Source organism: Macaca nemestrina, chromosome 4, assembly GCF_043159975.1.
Source record: "Macaca nemestrina isolate mMacNem1 chromosome 4, mMacNem.hap1, whole genome shotgun sequence".
In the NCBI taxonomy this organism is placed as follows: domain Eukaryota; kingdom Metazoa; phylum Chordata; class Mammalia; order Primates; family Cercopithecidae; genus Macaca; species Macaca nemestrina.
The window spans coordinates 42,881,956-42,898,052 of NC_092128.1; the positions used below are offsets into that span (position 1 = coordinate 42,881,956).

The 16,097-nt window shown below is 37.1% G+C and overlaps 1 protein-coding gene across 7 annotated transcripts in view; it reads left to right on the forward strand.

Moving 5' to 3' along the window:
• Positions 1-16,097, forward strand: part of LOC105475715 (transcription factor EC) — a 557,301-nt gene that overhangs the window by 67,118 nt on the left and 474,086 nt on the right. For 4 of the 7 annotated variants that reach the window (XM_071094590.1, XM_071094582.1, XM_071094587.1 and 1 more), the window contains one exon: positions 13,595-13,809. The gene's annotated coding sequence lies outside the window, so the exon portion shown is untranslated. Of the gene's footprint in view, positions 1-12,826; positions 13,014-13,594; positions 13,810-16,097 lie in introns of all 7 variants that reach the window. The other 3 variants (XM_071094586.1, XM_071094583.1, XM_071094584.1) reach the window with 2 other exon arrangements.

Below are 16,097 nucleotides of genomic sequence, written 5' to 3' on the forward strand. Positions count from 1 at the left end.
AGAGAGAGAGACATACACACACACACACAGAGAAAAACAAAGAGAGAGAGAGAGAGAGAACCAGAGAGTCAGAGAGACATAGAGGTAGAGAGGTCCCAGGAGCAGCAGAAGCCCTCAACCCCTAAAAGGAAGCCACTAATGGTCTCTGCTCTGCAGTTGCCCTGGTAGCATAGGCCACCCTTCCTCCATTACAACTGATCACAAACTGCTATACTAAAAGCCTGTAACCACAGCATTGCAAAATTGAGATTCTCAAACATACCAGGAATCACCAAACAACTGAGAAAAAACAAATTAAAGAAATAGAACTGATAGAGAACAAGATACTTAAAAAATACATGTCATTAATATCCCTGAAAACACTCAAGAGATACCCTATTAATAAAGTAAGACCAAGAAATTCTAAGAAAGAAAATATGTCAAAAAGTAAACATGTATAAGAGTCAAAGTACTTTTCAATCAAGAGTAACAAAATAAGCTGGGCACGGTGGCTCACGCCTGTAATCCCAACACTTTGGGAGGCTGAGGCGGGCGAATCACCTGAGGTCAGGAGTTCGAGAGCAGCCTGGCCAATATGGCGAAACCCTGCCTCTACTAAAAATACAAAAATTAGCCAGGTATGGTGGCAAGCACCTGTAATCCCAGCTATCCAGGAGGCTGAGGCTGGAGAATTGCTTGAACCCGGGAGGTGGAGGTTGCAGTGAGCTGAGATCAAGCCACTGCACTCCAGCCTAGTGACAGAGCTAGACTCCATCTCAAAAAAAAAAAAAAAAAAAAGAGTAACAAAATAAAGTGTAGCAATATTATCAGTTAAAATACAATCTAAGGAATATTTTAACTTAATGTAGAGTAATTATTGATAGAAAAGCATAATCCACCAAAATAATGACGGTCATTAAACTTAAGTTTTAAATATGTAATGCAAAGATTGATAGAATACAAGAAACAGGTAACGACTACAATCAAATGTAAAGTATTACTATGCTTTTCAAAATTCAATTGTTTGAGTAAACAAAAATAAGAATTGCCATAAATTTTTTTAAATGAACAAGTTTGATTATGTATCTCTAAGAAAAAGAAAATATATATAGTTTTCAAACTTTCCAAATTAAATTAACCAGGTAGGAAATTTGAATTTGTAGCAAATTCTAAAGAATATGTCATATATGTTACACATATTTTTCTTTTTAAAATTTTTTTATCTGTCTTTGCAATCTGTTCTCATGGTTGCTTTTCTTTTTAAAAATACTTTTAACATAATACAATACATCTGAAAATTAACAATTAAAATATGACTAAAATATCTTTTTATGAAAACTTAAAAACACTTATTTAGAAAACTGTTGGCTAAAGAGTAAATAAAAATGAATAATAAATATCATAAGTGAACAATGAAAAAACAGTACATTGCAATGTGTGAAATGTGGTTAAAACTATAGGCAGAGGTAAAATTTTAGCCTTAAGTGCATTTGTTAGTAAAGAGAATATATTAGGGGAAAAACCACTAAACATTCATAACAAATGCACAGGAGGAAGAGAAAAAAATTGAACTATTAAGAATAAAAAGTAGGAGAAAGTGGAAACTTAGTAAATGTATAAACTGTTTTTGGTAAAATACAAAATCTTTGCGGATTGGTCAAGATAAAAAAGACAGTGCAAGTACATAGTATAATAATAGAAATAAGAGAATGAACACAACTCAAGGTAGAGGGAACGTTTTAGAAAGAGAAAATCATAGCAAATACAACTTTGTACTGTTTTATCTGTAACTTATATGAACTGTGTAGGCAAAAATAAATAATTGAATTGAGTACATCTTATTGTTCAAATAATGTTTGCCTAGGGCTACTTGTGACCATCTTTCTGGACACCTGGAGGAATCTTCTTATTTGCAGTAGAAGAGAATAATCCTGCACCCAAAGAGAAGCAAAGCTAAGAGATATTGTTGAAATAGAGATGGCAGGAGAGAGAAATAGAGAAAGAGTGAGCCCTGGCCACAGCCACTCTGTTTGGTACTCCGGTATGGCTCACTTCTTGGAGTTGTATTAGAGAACACAAACTAAAGAACATAGCAAAAAATGGCTTCTGGAAACTCTCTCATGTTTGATGTCTAAAAGAATACCTTCATAGAATAATACAATACAATGAAAGGTGTTAGGTTGCCACATGACAAATGGCCAATATGTTCTTTCAAGGAAATAAGTGCATCTTGCCCATATCTGGTTTCCTACATTTATCTGTTTCTGAAACATCTCAGATTAGCCAAACACTCTGCAAATGTTCAAGAGAGTACTTATTTCTAGAATTGTACTTTTTTTCTTCAACTATTAAATTCCTTAAAGTAGGGAATTAATGCCTAGACACTGAAATAGAAAAGTGATTAACTTTAATGCAACCACATGTTGCTAAGGATGGAAATAGATTTAATTTGCATTGTGCTTTAACAAAGGAATTTTAGTCATAGTCTTCAACATTCTCTTTTTTTAAAACCATGACCCAGGAAAAATCTTCCCAAGGACTATATTTCATCATACAGAACAGAGAATGGTTAATGCTGGTGCCCGATAGTAATTTTCAAATCTATTTATAAATGAAACATGAATATGTGTATTGCTTTGCGGAGGGAGAAGAACAAGAACTTTTAAAAAACCTACATATAGCCTCTGTCTTAAATAGGTACCTTTTAGGCAGTAGTTTCTCATCACTGCTTGACTTAGAAGTTTTATGAGAAATGTTGTATCCAGTTTCAACATAACACTGGAAAAAGATTTATTTGAAGTCTGATCCTTTGGTTTAGGTGCTGCCAGGAAAACAATTTAATATGAAAAGACTCTCTCCTTCATATGTCTGAAAAACAAGCACAAGAAAGAAGACCTAAAAAAAATCAGATTGCATTAAAAATCATAAGGAAGTAACTCTAATTTGGGGGCAGGGGGCAGTTCCAACCAGGTTTCTTCTACATAGAATTTACACAGGAAAAAAAATCACCATCATACTGATCTTATATGTAAAACTAAGGCTTCTATTCTCCCCCGTCATTTCACTAGTGACATGAGTTTGACTAATGGATTAAATATGAAAATCTCAAAAGGGAAAAAGTATCTAAAACTGAGTTGAAATCAAAATTAAACATCAAGTCCAACAGGTCCAGCTGGCCCTAGGGAGATGAGGCAGCAAGTGTAGGGGATTCAGCCATGAAGAGGGAACAGCATTGGAGATAGTCATGAGGATGGTTCATCCTAAATGAACCGTCTTTTTTACCTTTCTTTTCATTTTATTCCTTTGGATGATTCTTTCTTTTTCTGAGGGCTCCACTCTTAAATATTTGTTCTTTGGGTCCCAAATATTTTTTTCTTATCTATGCCTTGGCTTCATTTACCAGGTCCAAATGTTGACACCTGCCATGTATGGCAACTTCATGCCACATTTTCAGTGTAGTGTCCCATCTGTATTTATTTACTTTATAATAGAGTGTTGGCAATCTCCTGGAATGCTATTTTGAACTTATCTTTATGATTATACTCCTGAGATAACACACCTCACAGCTACACTGAGTCCATTAAAGTTATGGTGACATTGGCTCTAAGCCCAGCTAGAAAAAAAAAAATATGCCTTGACTTCCAGTGAGTGGAATTTCTGAGTCACACATCCTCGCCCTAGTGTCATGTGCAGATGCATCCTCAGAAGATCTGAGCAATTCTGAATAGGTATTTCCATGTCTTAGTCAAGGATCTCCAAAATAATTAGCTAATTATTTAATTTATTCAAAACGTATTTTTTATCTTCATGTGGTGTCATAAAATTTTCATTCCAGGAGACCATGCTTGATATATTTATTACATAATTTTCTAATGAAGACAAAAGGTGCAAAAGGGACTATGATCTAGGATTTTCATTTCTATTCCCTGAGGAGCCAGGTACTAACTCTTGATCATAATTTGAGAAAAGCAAGGTTATTCTTCTACCCACCTCTCACACACTGTTAGTGGAAATGTACAATGATAAAACAACTTTGGAAAATAACTTGGCAGCTTATAAAAAGTTGAACATAGACTTGCTATATGATCTAGTCATTCTATTCCTAGATATAGCACGTGTTCAGACCAAAACTTATAGCTGCTTTGCTTGTAAAAGTCAAAAACTGGAAACAACCCAAATATCATCAACTGGTGGATGGTTAAAACACACTGTGACATCGTCCCACAATGAAATACTATACAACAATAAAAGTGAACCATTGATACATACTGCAACATGGTTGCTTCTTAAATGTTTAAGCTGAGTGAAAGAAGCCATAGGGAAAAGAGTATATACTACATGATGTCATTCATATAAACATCTATGACATGAAAACTAATATGCAGTCTCAGAAAGCAGATTCGTAGATTCTTGGGAAGGGGTGGGGAGTGGGACAGAAAGATAACAAAGATAAAGGAAAACTTTTGGAAGTATAGAAATATTTATTATTTTGAGTAGGTAATGCTTTCACAGAGTAAACATGCCAAAAAATTCCAAACTTTGTACTTTAAATATGTATAATTTATTGTATATCAATAATATCTTAATAAAACTATAAAAAAACTTACTTGGTTCCCAATGAATGGTTACCTCAAAAATGCCATATTAAATTCCATAAATGAGAGTACAGACTTATTTTCTCTAGATGCAAACTTGCAATCCCTTAATTGATGTGGAAAGACAATATTTTTTGAAAATTTAGTCTTTGCTCACAATTCTTTTTTTAAAAAGTGAAAGATTCTCTTAAAGTGCACTGACATTGGTACATTAGTCACTTTCACACAAAATTATAAGTAAAGGTCTTTTCCACACGGGTTTTGTGGGGAGGGAGGCAGGATGCGAGAATGTGTTCTCTGCTCTTTTTGTTTGTTTGTTTTTTCTCATTTTTCAAAAGGCAATTTGGACTGCTTTGATATTTTCTTAAAGGACAGCAGATATATTGAAGTGGCTACGAATGTGGGTTTTAGGCCAGGCATGGTGGCTCATGCCTGTAATCCCAGCACTTTGGGAGGCCAAGGTGGATGGATCACCTGAGGTCAGGAATTCGAGACCAGCCTTGCTAACATGGCAAAACCCCGTCTCTACTAAAAATACAAAAATTAGCCAGGCATGGTGGCATGTTTGACTGTAGTGCCAGTTACTTGGGAGACTGAGGCGGGAGAATCACTTGAACCCAGGAGGTGGAGGTTGCAATGAGCCGAGATCTCACTGTTGCATTCCAGCCTGGGCGACAGAGCGAGACTCTGTCTCCAAAAAAAAAAAAAAAAAAAAAAAAAAAAGTGTTTGGGTTTTAGAGTTAGCCTCTTCTAGCTCAGATCCAGCTCTGCTCACTTTTGGTCAGTGAATTAATCTCTCTAAGCTTTAATTTCCCCATCTTAGAGATGGGGATAATAGAACAACATATCTCATAAAGTTGTTTTACTGACCAAATAAGAATGCAAATAATGCATAAGAAACTTTTAGCATAGTGCCAGGCATAACACACAAAATGTCAGCTATTATGCAAAAGCCTTGACAAGTTCCCACTGACTGTGGGGAAACCTAGAACTGAGCAGCCTGAAATGGTAGGGGACAAAGAAGGAGGCTAGTGGAGACCACTATAAAATTATACTTTGGCACGTTTCCTTTGTTTGGAGAAATAATACTACACTGCTGGTGTAAACCAGAGAAATAAACATGGAGGGACGCTGCGATGCAAGAAATAATAAAGGGACTTAGCTAACACTCTGTGCAAATACATAAACAATCTGAGAAAAAGACATTGGAAATACCATTCTCTGTGCCACCAGAGTACTACTTTCAACTGAAATGCACTTTTTTGGGGGTGGTGGGAAGCGGTTTGTATTTTGATAATAGATGCAGTCGGTGGAGAGAAAAAGGGATGGATAAGGTAGTTAACTCCTGTCTAGTCCCCGGTTCTACTAACTGCCCACCCAGCGGCAGCCTGAGTAGGATCTTACAGAAAACGGAGCAGCCAGTTTCACGGGCCAGCGTGTAGCCAATGCCTGAACTATTTCTGCATTTATGTTGTTTCTTTCTACATCCTGTGCTTAACTACCTTTGATTGCTTGATATGCTACCCACACACTCTTGAGTTAAACTTCTTGTATTAATACACAAGTGTTTTCTTCATGAAGCTGTTTCTCATGAAAACTTTAAAAGGTGAGGCTGAATTCCTTGCATTTCTTTTGTCTACGCCCTGATTTCTTTGGCACAGCAGCAGTTCTTAGGTTTTGGACATTAAAACATATGCTAATAATCATTGATTGAACTAATCTAGCACATATACCAAAAGGTGGCTGATTTCTCTGTGATGGAATGATGAATAAATATGGGAAATGTCTGCCACCTGTGATCCTCTTATGAAATATGTTTTGATGGTTATACTTACTGTCATCGTCCTTGTCATCGATTGACAGTTATTCTCATTGTCATTGGGAAAGCTCAGTTGATAGCTTTTTTGGTTTGATTTTTCAATTCTTCTTCACCCTACCCCCATTTCAAATTTACATTGTTTAATCACTAAGTCGATTTAGTTTGAGATTTTATTTTAGAAAATTTCATGACACCTCTCTAGATCCTTTGCTCTTTGGGTGTCATCTTGGGTGACATTATTTATTCCCTGCTGATGGTACATTTCTTATCTGCCTATGCCACAGTCGAATGTGAACAGTTTAGCTTTCTTGTTTGAACATGGAGATTATATTCTTTCCATGAGTACCTATAATGTGCCAGGCACTGGGGGAGTTATGTTAGCTTTTGAATTCTTTTTTCTTTGCGAATGTCTTTTTTATTTGCCCATATTCTTTCTGTGAGCTTGTCAGCTGCATCTGCTGTGGAGAACTTTTTTTTTAACATGGTTATTTGTTGCCAGGGATGATAGGCATCCTAGCTGCACTCTGCCCAAATCTCTGGGAATGATCCATCGGGCAATCCTGCTGATAAGCTGTAGAAATGGTTCGTGGAAAGAAACAGAAATGAATTGGGCAGTTAGAATCAGCTGGGGAATGTATTTTAAAAAAACAGTTTTATTTGCCCTCACGTGGCTTGTGGCTTGAGGCATATTAGCAGTTTTTGCTGAAAGCACACTGGAAGACAAAACAAGAACCAGAGTTTTTACTAGATATATTTGTAATTGCATATAGAATTTAATTTGTTCAGTTAATTTGTATGTAAACTAATTATGAACGTTGACTGTAGTAAAATATACTATCCCCAATCCCCATCATTTGGTAGACTAGAATGTAAACTTATTAGTAACATATAACAATAATCCTAAATTACGCTACAGGGCAGCAATGTTTACAAGAGAAAGATGCGTTTTACACGTCCCCCCTAAGGTCCCCTACAGGTATATGCAGGACCTGCAGAATATAATTCTACTCCTCAAAGAGAGATCCAAAAACCTAGGAGGAGAGCAGGGGGAGTAATCCAGGCATTAGTGCTACTCAGAAAATGACTATTACATGAGTAGATACATGTTTAATGTGATTAACACCTTCATTTGTATGTATATTATACTAACAGAGTCTCTTTCTCTTTAATCTATTTTACTGAAGATTAGGAGTGGGATTAGCATCAGGCAGATGAAAAAGACAACCAAGTCCTGCCACATAATTAAGTTACACAAAATATCTTTATTCAAGATGATGCGGAACAGCTCTCAAGTTTACAAAAACTATTAGTTAAGTCACCATTTTAACTCTGCCATTTATGTAAGTACTCTATTTGTGAATAGATTTTACATAAAATGATGCATCCCATTTTTTAATGGCCAATTCTTTTTTTTTTTTTTTTTTTTTTGAGACTGAGTCTCACTCTGTTGCCCAGGCTGGAGTGCAGTGGTGTGATCTCAGCTCACTGCAACCTCTGACTCCCAGGTTCAAGCAATTCTCCTACTTCAGCCTCACAAGTAGCTGGGATTACAGGTGTGCACCACCACACCTGGATAATTTTTTTGTATTTTTAGTAGAGACAGGGTTTCACTATGTTGGCCAGGCAGGTCTCGAACTCCTGACCTCAGGTGATCAGCCCGTCTCAGCCTCCCAAAGTGCTGGGATTACAGGAATGAGCCACTGCACCTTGCCCAGCCAATTCTTTTAAGAGTGTTTTGTTGTTGTTGATTTAAAATTCAATAAAGATTAGATTAATTTGTTTCCTAAAATGAGACATTGGAATTGTTTGCTCTGAACACAAACACATTACTTATTTCAAGTTAGCAGAACAAATATTTACGAACATTTTAAAGAAGGATTTCATCTTTTCCAAGCCTCTATCACATGAAAAAAAAAAGCATCTCGTTATTGTAAATATTGACAGTGTTTAAGTTGTTTGGTATATAGTGGGTAGTTCCTAAATCTGACGACTATATGGATGAATGAATAAAAAAGTAGAAAAACTAAGGACAGGACTAAATTGAAAAAGGATTTTCTTTCAGAGAAAGCATACTTCTAAGGTGGATGTTAGCTATGCTGTTTGCACAAATGCTCTGAAAATGTTTTTTAGCTCAGGTGCTGTAGAAATAATGTTTCTCTTTCCATGACTATGCCCCACCACATTTCTTAACTAAAATTATCTGAAGATCAATTGATCAACGTGTTAATTATGAGTAAAACAATGTGCTAACTACAACTAACCTGCCTCCCCCAGGCAATATGCAGTATCTGTCTACTTTTTCGATACCGTGGGAGATCTGTCTTTGGAAGTGGTCATTTCTACCTTTATTTTTTTGAGACGGAGTCTGTCGCCCAAGCTGGAGCGCAGGGGCGCGATCTCGGCTCACTGCAAGCTCCGCCTCCCGGGTTCGTGCCATTCTCCTGCCTCAGCCTCCTGAGTAGCTGGAACTACAGGCGCCCGCCGCCACGCCCGGCTAATTTTTTGTATTTTTTAGTAGAGACTGGGTTTCACCGTGTTTGCTAGGATGGTCTCGATCTCCTGACTTCGTGATCCACCCACCTCGGCCTCCCAAAGTGCTGGGATTACAGGCGTGACCCACCGCGCCCGGCCTCTACCTTCTTTTAAACCTGCAACTTTTGCCCTGCCACCCTCATCCCGATCTGGCTCAGAGAATATGGAGAATATATGTGCTAGTGTCCCACTGTTCCAAGTTTAGCAGGTCCACACTTCTGGTCTCATTTCTACTCCCTCTTTGTGTTCTTAGCCCACCGCCCAATACTTAGTTCCTGATACAGCCCTGCAAAGCCCCAACTTCTGCCTCTTATCACATGAACCACCAGATCTGGGTATGGTATCTGTAGCTGGTTATTATAGGGGTGAGCCCTTCAGATGGAGGCGATGGTAAAAACAGCCCTGAATTGGAAATCAGGAGACTGGTTTGCCACTCACAAATTGTGAACCCTTGGATGGGTTATTCAGCTTCTGTGGCTTCTCTATCGTCTTCTGCAAAAATGAGATTTAATTATAGATAGGTCTTAAACTCTATTCTGGATCTAACAGTCTCTGTTACATAAAATGAGCCATTTCAAGATAAAGAGACATAACTGGAAATTTTGACGCATGGACTGTGGAACGTTTACTTGTGTTCCTTTTGCATAAATATTATGAAAATTGTTCTTTGAAAAAACAACCTATTGTTACATAGTACTGCATCCTTGCTTTTAGAAACATTTTTAAAAGACAAATTTGGAATCTTTAACCTTCCCTGGTATATTCCATGGTTTTCGATAAAGGGGTTTTAAGAACTTTGTATAATTAGCAAATCACTTCAAATGAATGAAAACTCACCTCAGTGTAAATGAGAAGCAATGAACGTTCTAACTTATTTTGTTTCAGACTGAAGTCTGAGCAATACATAAATAAGCAAGCAAAATAAAACCCATTGGAAAAATCACATCTGTCCACTATCATCACACATAAAGGCACATTGTGTGGTCCTGAGAAAGATTACACAGTATCCAGAGGAGGAAGTGCTTTCTCTCAAAGAGAGGGAGAAATGAATAACTAGAGAAGCAAAGAGTTCTGTGAGAAAAATCAAAGACTGGGTGGGTACAGTCGGAACTAGAGGAAGACTTTAGGCAAGAGGAAAACTCAAGGACAAATAGAGGGTTTAACTGTTCAGGCTTGTAGGCGCCATCTGAAAATGCAAAAGAAAGGAAAAATTGAGTCTGGGATATGATTAGGACAGTCATATTGTGTATATTTAACAAAATATAATGGAAGAATGAACATGATGGCTTATTTTTTCATTCAGTTTCCCTATCTACAATTTAGCATTTAAATTCTAAATACACGTATGTAACCTCTATGATAGCTGAGTTATACACAGCAGGATGGTTGCGCCATCTAAAGACAACAAGCCATCTAAAGATAAAACTGCAGGCCCCAAAACACAGCATGCTCAAATTCTTTTTGTTTCTTCTACTTTTGTTTTAGCTTCTGGAGATACACGTGCAGGTTTGTTACATGGGTAAATTGCATGTTGCTGAGGCTTGGTATACGAATGATCCTGTCACTCAAGTAGTGAGCATAGTACCTGAGAGGTAGCGTTACCAACCTCCAGCCCCCTCCCATCCTCCTTTCTCAAGCAGTCCCAAGTGTCTATTGTTCTCATCTTTGTGTCCATGTGTCTTTAATGTTTAGCTCTCACTTTTCAGTGAGAACATGTGGCATTTGGTTTTCTGTTCTTGTGTTCATTCACTTAGGATAAAATGGCCTCTGGCTCCATCCATGTTGCCGCAAAGGACATGATTTCTTTCTTTTTGTGGCTGTCTAGTATTCCATTGTGTATATGTACCACATTTTCTTTATCCAGTCCACCATTGATGGATGGGCATCTTTGTTGATTCCTTGCCTTTGCTATTGTGAATAGTGCTGCAATGAACATACGAGCATGCGTCTTTTTGGTAGAATAATTTATTTTCCTTTGTGTATATACCCAGTAGTGGAATTGCTGGCTCTCAGTATCTCCCAGTAGAGGAATTGCTGGCTCTCAATATCTCCCAGTAGTGGAATTGCTCATTCTTGTTAAGTTTTTTAAGAACCCTTCACACTGCTTTTCCCAGTGGTTGAACTAATTTACACTCTTATCAGCAGTGTGTGTTTCCTTTTCTCTGCAACCTCACCAGCATCTGTTGTTTTTTGACTTTTTAGTAATACCCATTGTGACTGTCATGAGATGGTCTCTCATTGTGGTTTGGATTTGCATTTCTCTAATGATTAGTGATGATAAGCATCTTCTTCTCATATATTTGTTGGCTGCATGTATGTCTTCTTTTGAGAAGTGACTGTTCATGTCATTTGCCCATTTTTTAATGTGGTTTTTTGTTTGTTGAATTGTTTGCATTCCTATAAAGCAAGAAAGATCTCCCTAACTTGAAAGTAAACAGTGATACTAAAATTTGTAAGCCTAGTCAAATGTGGGCTATTCAACAGGTGTGCTGTCCTTCATAGGTAATTCTAAGCAAAAGGAAAGGAAACGGATAAATCTGGGTATGGGATTGCTTTTGTGGCAGACAGTGTTTATTGGCTTACCCAGTACTTAACCTCAACCTTTTCTTCCTTTTCAACCTCAGTTATAGAGGTTGAAAATGTAAAGTGCTTGCGTTCCTGAGCCTCCTTTAGAACTGAAAAAGGCTGTGTGGCTAATGACAAGTAAGCAGACATCTGCTGGGATCTTTCCTCATCCTCTTCTATCTGCTCTAAGGAGGACATGGGCTCTACAGCTGTGTCAGCTGCCTTGTGACCTCGAGAAGAAGGACAAATGAATTAAACAACAGTCATCACATCACTGACTTACTGAACCAATGTTACGAGCCGCTTCAGATTTTTACTATGTAATAAAAAGAATTCTCCATTTTCTTAAACCTTTGTTAATGAGTTTTACTCTTATGGATGAAAACATCCTAATATACCTTCCAGAGAAGACAATTCTATTCTGCGCTTCCACATCGTGCCTAGTAGCACTCTGATTCCAAGTGAGATAAGACTTGTTTTGCTTCGGGCATCTTATCCTGCTTTTCATGAGCAAATACAGTCTCTTCCCAGGGCATCTTGGCAAATGGACACATGTGCTTGCCAAGGTGACTCTGCTATCCTGTGTGATGGGAGGAGGAGGGGTAAAGTTCGGTTTCAGAAATCTAAGTTCTCTGCCCTGAGCAGAGACAGACAGGGTCATAGAACTTGGCCTGTTCCGTCCTCTGTATCTCGCTTCTTCCCCTCCCTTTTCTGTAGGACAAGCAGAAAGACAAAGAGCTCAGTGTTTCTCTCTGCCTAAGGAAGCATGCTCTGTGTGTGTGTGTATGTGTGTGTGTGTCTGTGTGCATGCACACGTGTGTTTGGAGGTGGTAGTCTCTATGCCTTCTCCACCTTCAGTAGAGATAAGACAGGCAGGGAAGGTGGAAGGGACTCCAGCAACACAATCAAAAGGAAAGAAACTCTCACTTTAAGGTCAGCGGTAAAAAGCAGACTCCAAGCTTGCTACAAACAGCAGTAGTAAAGAAAAAGGCTTGGTGTAGAAATAAATACAGAGTGACTTAAATGCCATGAGGAGGGGGGCATAAAAAAATTCAAGAAAATGTCTACAGAGTAATAATTTTGGGTGGAAAAACAAGTAATGGTTACAGAAAAGGGAGAAGAAAGTGTGGAAAGATTATTCTGATGTGCTTACTTTCTCTTCTAGCCCTTAGATTATATATTATATTAGCCATGAAAGTAACAAGTCCTGGAAAAGAAACGTGTACATGATGGGTGTGTTAATTTCCTTCACGATAGTAACCTGTTTACTATCTATATTTAATTCACAACATCATGTTGTATACCTTAAATATACATAATAACATTTATTTTTAAGAAAAGAAAGTACAGAGAGAAAAAAAGAATGGAATACACATGAATGCCGAACCACATTGGATATGTAGCTGTTCATGAAGATATTCCATGCAAGGCCTATCTAGTAGAGCCTCAAATCTATTTGAATAAAAATGGCACTCATTGAGGACATCTGCTTTCTGTAACATCTACACAAAGTCTTACTAGGGGTAAGAAAATCTTTGCCATAGTCTTTTGAAGTCTTAATAAAAATCATGAAATTTGTGACAGAGACCATTGTTGCTATAGAACAAGCAGAGACATTTAGGTATCAAGCCATTAATGATAAACAATATTAATATTATTATTCATTATAGTGTGACCTGGCACCTTATTCGTACTGAAACAAGATGACATCAAATAATGCTAATATAGAACAATTAGTTTACTTCATTTAGCTCTCAAACACATTTAAGGTTAACTTTCTTAATCATGAAAGAAATCTCACTTCAATTGTAAATATCTAAGAGTCCCTAAGATCTGAATGGGAGATGAGAATTCCTCTGTTAATCATGAAAGTTTGAAACTAACTCATATCCTATAGAATGAAAACAATTCCTTATATGAATTTTGAGTTTCTTTCATAAAAATTATAGCGTGCTATTGGTATTTTGGAAAGTATTTACAAATTATTTGTGGACCATCAATTTTCTTTTCTGAGAAAATTAAGTGCATTAATATAACTGCTTATATCGGGAGTTAGAGTTGGGTACTCCTCATTTACATTTTGGTTCTCTGTCATCTTTACTAGGTCTTCTTGGCTCTTATTGACTGCTGATGAAGGAGGAGTTTACAAAGAAAACAAGTCAAAACCTGAAGAACTCTGCTACTGAGAGCAACACACATATTTTCCCAGAGTGCAAAGTTGAGAAGAAGAAGTACAAAGCTTTATTAATATTCTGAACAGTACTGCTTAGTATGATCTAATTGATGGATTTTCCATGGACCCCCTAGAGACTGAAAAAGGTTTGACTGTCAGGAAACTTTTCTTGTGTTTATTCTTTAATATTCCTTTTCATACTTTCCAATCATCATTCCCTGTTAACATCCCTTGATGGGTCACCTTAAGTGATTCTTCGTTTGAATGGCATTTATAACGTTTTATATTTCCCTGTTAGTTTCTATCCTGACAAAGTACATATTTTCTTAATCTTCAATCATAACATTAATTAACTTTTCCAACATTTTAAAGCTCAGTTAACATTTCTTTACATATGCCTCTGTCTTTAAAATATGAGATCTGAATGTACTGGTATCACTAAAATTATCTACAGAGTTCTAATATGATGGAAATTGTGCTACAAAAATTTGTTCTTACATAATTTGCTTCAACGGAATTCCTCCTGAACTAAATACTTAGTCTTTACATTCTTTAAAATAACTGAAATTTCCCAGAGGAAAGTCTGAATTGTTCTTTTAACCTTGTGTGATGTGTGTTGTCTGTATCTAAAACAGCAAAGTGCACACACCCTGCATGCTTAACATTTTTGACTTTTTTTTTTTTTTTTTTTTTTTGAGATCAAGTTTCGTTTTTGTCACCCAAAATGGAGTGCAGGGGTACAATCTCCAGTCACTGCAACCTCCGCCTCCTGGGTTCAAGCGATTCTCCCACCTCAGCCTCCCAAGTGGCTGGGATTACAGGTGTGCACCACCACACCTAGCTAATTTTTTTTTTTTTTTCAGTAGGGACGTGGTTTCACCATGTTGGCCAGGCTGGTTTTGAACTCCTGAACTCAGGTGATCCGCCACGTCTAGGCCTCCCAAAGGAATTACAGGTGTGAGCCACAGCACCTGGCCAACTGTGACTCGTTTTTAAAGTGGTTTGGCAATAATGCTATATATGTATAATGATTTTGAATAAAATATACAACTATACATGGCCTGTTATCTTATTTTAGACAGAATAATCTTAGTCTTGTACTTTCGTTTATTAGGTTGATAGCTATAAGATTTGGCAAGGAAAAAATAGGGTAAAATAGGACTCACTCATTTCAAGAAATAGTCAGTTTTCTTTGCAAGCATTTGCCCCCCTTCTCCTTAGCCCACCAATGTGGTAAATGAGTCTTCCAGCTATGAGGCTGTTTGTACCTCTGTCTGAGAGGAGACTTCTGGGGCTTTGGTTGCTGCTATTGACTTGGAGGGGCTTTGAAGGCCCCCTTGAAGGTGTCACGCATGACCTCTGGACTGTTGGCATCTTTCAAGAATCCTTATGAGATACTAACTCATTTGGTTTATAATTGGTTTGGTTTATAATTGGTGAAAACAGATCATGTATTTTTAAACCAGATAATGCCTAAGTTATATTACTCTAGAATTCATAGAAAAAAACAAAGAAGCAGAGAGATCTTTCAAAAGACTGTAAAGTGGTATTAGTGAACTGTCTCGCTTCGTCTGGTAGTTCTACAGAATTAAGCTTTGTTATCCTAAAAAAGAAATTATCACATCTCCAGGAAAAGCTTCCTTTGGGGTCTAGGCATTTTGCAAAGCTAGGGAGTCCCTGTGTGAAATATCACTTGCCTATTTACTGAGTGTTTCCCTAAATGACTAGTGTCATCTCCCAGTGGTCATTAATATTCTTCTCCAAAGGTTCCATCTGTCAAAAATGGGGAAATGTAACCCAGTATAAAAAAGATGAGGTATTTTCATTGGTTCTTGTGGTCTACCCTGGCTTGCTGCTGCTCCCAAGAGGAGACAGAAGTTCTGTTCAACACAGTTGGAAAGTTTTCTGGACTCCAAGTGTCAAACCAGGAGTGGAGACGCAGCAGTTTTCAAAAGAAAACAAAACAAACAGCCGACACATCTATCTCCTTTTCTCTTCTAGTGCATATTCTATCATCTCCTCATTTAAGTTGCACTCTCTCACTTTTGTTTGAACTAAAGCTTGTGTTCATCTTGAGCCAATAAAAACTACAAAAAGGAAACATCTGTATTGTTAAGTAACTAATGTTACTATGATAGCCCAGCGAAGTAACAATCTAATTAAAGATCATATGGCCAAGGTTTTAGCAGATAATCTTTTCAAGGCAGAATAAAATTTGTTACTATGTATAACTATTACATTTACATACATCAAATTAGATTTGTATCTAATTTATTTTTGTATCGCCTTATATATTTTAGTATTTTAAATATGTACTGTTAATATTCCATGACATTTGATCTTTGAAACAAATTGAAAGATGGGCATGTTACCTAGATGTAAAGACATATAAATAATTAGTAAAATAGCTGACACAAGAACCTCGCAAATTCCT